The sequence below is a fragment of the Seriola dumerili genome, unplaced genomic scaffold, assembly GCF_002260705.1.
Source record: "Seriola dumerili isolate Sdu_G_001 unplaced genomic scaffold, Sdu_1.0 BDQW01000264.1, whole genome shotgun sequence".
Lineage (NCBI taxonomy): Eukaryota > Metazoa > Chordata > Actinopteri > Carangiformes > Carangidae > Seriola > Seriola dumerili.
The window spans coordinates 1250575-1256576 of record NW_019174519.1 but is presented as its reverse complement, the minus strand read 5'-3'; positions in this window follow the sequence as shown (position 1 = coordinate 1256576).

The following is a 6002-nucleotide window of genomic DNA, read 5'->3' as shown; positions in this document are numbered from 1 at the left end:
CAGTTTTTCAGTGAGTAGTCTGTTAACACAGTGAACATGACATCACACCACAAAACCACTCACTACTGGACACGTCCTAAAAGAAGATTGATAACCACAACATGACAGAAACATAGAGAGCTTAGACATTACACCACAGCTTTGTCATTTAGCATGCACAGTGGTGCAGTTCATTTGCTGTGCATCAGTGTATGTTTTCAATTAATGTTTAAATTAATAAGTAAAATTTAATATTTTAGGAGGTTATCAAGGGAAACTTTACAAAATGTAATTTAAAAAAATGCAAAAAAAGAAAAACAGGAGACCCAGAAGTGCATGTGCATCTGCAGGGCTCCAGCATGACAGTGACATTTGATTAATATTTATATAATGATATATAGATATTAATATAATTAATATGTGCTAGAAAGCATGTGTTTCCAGTATCTACACAGTGAGTGGAGATTTGAATGAGCTGTTGATGGTTAGAGCTCAGACAATGGAAAGCTCTGGTTAGGTAGTGTTAGACTAGTGTCAGCGCATCTGCAACTATGTGAGGGTACGTCTCACTTAAATGTCGTCATCAGAGGGTGTTCACAGGGCTCTATGAGGACTTCCATGTTCCCTCCAGTTTGTTTGTTTCACACAGCATAACAGAGCAGTCAGACTTCAGATAGACTGAGTCTGAATTCATCTGTTGCACAAACATTTTAGTTCTTGACTATCTTAAGCTGGACTGTGGTAAAATGAATTCTAGGTAAATTAAGACTTTTTTCAAAATAAAAGAAATGGCTGACTGAGGAAGTCCATCAAACCGCTCAGCTCCTTTTACCCCAGCAGAAAATGTTTTAGTCTCAAAAAAACTCTTTCCCTTCTCTCTCCATAACAATGTTAACAAACCACAAATTATGAGCCATGTTTTCCTGTTACTTGCTGGGTGCTACTGTTCAGCACATGAGTCACTGACTGTTACCATGGTAATGTTCGGACTCATTTACCAACCATTCTTAAGAAGAAATTCCTTCTTAAAACCCACTTAAGCACTTTTTACAAAGATTCTGACATTCACCAATGTCGTCTTATTTGGGATTTGTTCTTAGATAAGAACAGAATCTACGCACACTCAGGAGTACTCTTCGTCCACTTGAGTGCTGACATGTTTGAGCAAAATAAGTACTTTTAGTGGTTTCTTCTCTTCTCATATTATTTAAATTACTGATCTGATGTAGAGTTTTCTTAAGGACTTTCTTCAGAACAACTTCAAAAAGAATTTAAGAAAATGCTTATGAAGATATTGGTGAATGAGGCCCATTGGTCTTAGACTTGAGTTAGTCTGGGGGTAAGGTGTCTAATGTGTTTGTCTTAAAATGAGTTGGTCTTTATTTTAATGAAACAGCCTGACTAACGAGTGATTTATGAGCAACATTAACACTACAGACCAGTCTGAAGTATCTTTGCCAAACTGGCCCCTGGACTTGTGGACTTCACCAAAATCCAACTAAATCTATTATTTCAGCTATAAACTATATTATTCAATTCAAATGGAAGCAATAAGCAACACATTAGGACTGTTTTTGGACATTTTGGTGGGGTGTCCTGGCTCAGTACACAACACGTTCACTCTGAAACACAGTCCATTTATTTTAATGCCCTCCATCCTCCACACAGCTGTTTCCTTTGAGGTAATGGATGCTGTCTATGCCCTGAAAAACACATTACAGGGAGGGAAGTGGAGGGAAACCCTGTTTAAAGCTATGGCAGGAGAAACACGTTTGTTCTCTGAAGTTGTCCTTGCTTGTATCTTCCAGCAAAATAAATGTGTTATGGTAGGAGAGACCACGGAAGTGGACATTCTGCCTGAAGACCCTGGTCTTCCAGAACCACAAGAGTTGTTGCGTTTCATGAGTCACACTTGACTGAAAACCAACTGTTATATTGGCTGTGTGTGTTACTCACAGTTAAGCGATGATATCTATGGAAGTGTAATGCATTCACTTGAGGAAAAAAATATTCTGCTCTGTTTTTCTGAATTAACAAGATAATTATCTCAAAATTCTGAGATAAGGATATCATTAATTCAGAAAAAGAGAGCAGAATTTTTTGGAGAAAACTATATAAAAAATGTTTTCTTTAAAAAAAATTTAAAAATAAAATTCCTGCTCTTTTTTTCTGAATTATCTCAGAATTCTGAGAAAATGATCTAGTTAATTCAGAGAAACAGAGCAATTTTTTTCCTCCAAGTGAATGCATTACACTTCCATGGATATTCCCAGTATCAACTACAAATCCAGGATGGAGCAGCTGTGCATTGGTCTGTTTTTTTATATTTAAACTACCACAAAACCACTGCTTGTTTTTCACCAGATGGACCTCTGAGATATAGGTATTGTCTAGAAAGACAAACACATGTATAAGGTCTTAGATGAAGATAAATGTTTTCTTAATTTGAACAATTTATTTGGTGAGGCGAGTGAGCAGGTCATTAATCTGTAAAAAATAAGATCATGAAAAAACAGTAGCTATCAATCATCATCATTATATTGATTGGATGAAATGTGTAGTCATTAAACAGTGAGTGGTGGAAGAAGTATTCAGATCCAACAACAAAAATACATTAAAATATTGTCCAGTACTTCATTACAAGAATAAAAAATTCCTACTTAAGTAAAAGTACATGAGTATTAGCAGCAAAATGTAGTTAAAGCATCAGTGTGTCAGCAGTATGTTATTGTTGTAGCTGCTGGAAGTGGAGCTGGTTTTACAGGCAGACAGACAAATCTCAGATTTATAAGAGAGAAAAGAAGAAGAAACAAAGTTCTGATCCACAAATCTGTTTTCAGTTTTCAGACTTTTTCTCTACTCTTTGATTATTGTTGTGAAATGGGATCATTGGAACATTTATTGAAATGAAACCATGAGAGAAGTTTAGAGGGATAAATCACAGTTTGGTGGAGTCAACTCATACATCATCTGAACTGTGACCTGACTACACACTGATTTTTGTATGAAATCGAAAAGGTTGTAAATATCTGTAACTGTGTTGTGTTATAAAAGCTTGTTATATAATGTGTGTTCATGTCTTCATCTGAAAAGTAACTAGTTACTTAAGCTTTCAGATAAATGTTGTGGAGTAAAATGAACAATATTTCCCTCAACAAGTAGAATATTGTCATGGTGTGTTCACATAGTTGTGTTGTTGGTCGAAGTACTTTAAACACAGTGTCACATATATTTGTTCCTCTCTCTGTTGAGCGCTTTTGTATAATTAACTATTTTATTTGGACTTTAAAATGAAACCTTTATTATCACTGATTTTATTACAGGACTAGTGGAGTGTTATGTGTATCATTCTCAGGTCTATTGTGGAGCATCAATTACAGAGTAAAGCTATTCACCACCTATCACAGTAGATGGTGTAGACATCCATCCATCCATCCATCCATCCATCCATCCACCCAACCCCTCTCGGTGAACCACATCCGCACTTGTCTCCTCAATAGGATCTAGGACTATATAAACATTTTAACAGCACCAGCAGTTACAGTTTTAATTGCTTTTTGTTTGGGAGAGTGTTGAATTGAATTATTATATTATTTGAACTCTACCAAATCAATAAAGCATGATTTGTTACTTGTAAATTTACATTTACGGATATGGAATTTAACCATTACAATAATAAGATTTATCATAGAGACACTATAGTGTTTTTCTGTGCATTTTCCATGAGACCAAACAATACAAACGCCCCTTATCGCTTCATTGGCCAATCAGGCACAACTCTCGTTGAGGCAAGCTCGTGTTTCGTATCGCGATAGTTCATGGGAACTGTGCTCGGTTTAAACAAAACTGGCGGTTTGTAGTTCTATCAGAAGACTGTTCACACGTCGAGGTAAACATGATCATTTCGTTGTTATATCCATTTTGTAACGATTGTAACTGCCTCTACCAGCTGTCTGTTGTTACTTCTACGTCACCTCAGGGGAAATTAAACCGTTAACGTTAACTTTGTGATAAAAAGAAACTGGGAAAGTTGCTGAAGCGCCATTATTGCCGACGGTGGTTAGCTAGTTAGTGGGTCGTCTGTTTATTTTCTGTCTATCAGGCGGCTGGTGACAACAAACAGTTCTTTCCGGTTATTCATTGATTCGCGTCTCCAACGGCCGTCAGTTAAACTAACTTTATCTCTGACTACAGTGAATTATCCGTTCAGTCATGACTAGTAGGAGACGGTGTTCACTAACCTCAGTATTACAGCAGCAGATGCGAGGATGGTTTAGAGGTGAACCGTGCGTTGTCACTGTCTCCAGTTTGTGTCTTTCAGGTGATAATATGAGACACGTGAGGTTTGGCTGTTCACTGACACTTTACATTTAAGGCTGTGACGTCTTTCAGTGGTATAAACTGTGCTGAAGTGACAGTGGTGTGAGAGATCATGTATAGACAAGTAAACACTTGAGAAGAAACGCTGTGATTTAACTAAGCCAGTTGAAAGGGAATATAAATATATTCAGGAATTTATATTTCAAAAAGTTTCAGACAGTTTATTTTTTCATTTTCTACCTACCGTCTTTGAGGAAATTAGTAGAAAATGCAGGTTAGACTGATCATGTTGTGACTGTGTAATCCTACTGATCAGCCCGACTGAAACAGGACTTGAAATGCTATTATCGTGGGTTTAAGAAAAATCTGATAATGATATATTGTCTATATTTGTTTATGAATAGATCATAGAACATAAACACAGGTCATTACTGGAGGGAACCAGAGACAACATGTCTGCCTTCACATTTGATTGTATAAATCATGAAAAATAAATTACACCAAAGAGGGGTTCCTAGATTTCTAGTGAGAGACCTGGTGTGCACAACTAACAATGCAAGTTAGATGGGGAAATTCTGAATCTGTTGAAAGTCCAACATTAGATAATTTCCTAAACACATCAGGAAACCCTGTTTCCTGGAACAACACCAGCAGGTGGAGAACCTTAACCTTTCACCAAAAACACCCAGGACTGAGAGCAGGAGAAGATGTGTGTTATAAATCACCAGTATGCACAGGAAGCAGGTGTAGCCTCCATATGGACCCTCCCCTCCATCTACAGTATCTGCCTGAACAAAAATCTAACTACAGTCATGGCAACAGATACTCAATTTATAAAGACATACTCCAGAAATTTATCATCACTCCCTTGTATGTTCCAGCAGTGAATACTAATCTTTAGCCTTCAGATATCATGCCTCATTTGTGTGGAATAACTTACAGAACAGACTGAAACTCGACAAACTGAAAATTTTGTCTGACTGATGTAGGGTGTAATTGTTTTACTTAATCTCTTTTCTAACTTGCATTTATGAGCATTTAAGTCATCATCTTATTATACACCTGGTTGCGTATCTTAATGCATATTTAAAGGCATTTAAATATACACGCTGATTGCTGTTTACAGAAACACATGTCCACTTGTTTGTATGAACACATATGTGAATGTTTATTTTTCTGTACTCAGGTCTCACTTGTAAATAAGATCTTGATCTCAATATGACTTCCTGATTAGATAAAGTATAAATTAAAAAAAAAAAAAATAACCGGCAGTCAGGCAAACTGCTTCCAGAGAGGAAGGTCGAACCACACTGATATGTTGTCCTGACTTTCAGATGTTCAGGGTCGACATATCTCCATCTATGTTTTCATCTTTGTTTCAATTTAATGAATTGTCGATGCAGTAAAGACTCTCACACTGAGCTGAAATGAAAGGAGGTAAATGACATAAATAATACTTTGGTTTTATATAATTTTTTTTCCTTTGTAAATATGTTGATGTTGAGCAGCCCTCGTCTCTGACGCTGTGTTCATGTGCTGCTACATTTTGAAGGACCTTGTATAGCAAACATGTCACCAATGAGCATAATAAAGCTGTTGAATGTGAGGCTGTGTTGAAGATGTAGTGAGGCAGGTTGCAGTCAGCATGGTGGTGAAGCATGAAGCAGATTTTACAAACACCTGCCCCTTCCTCCCCTCTTCAG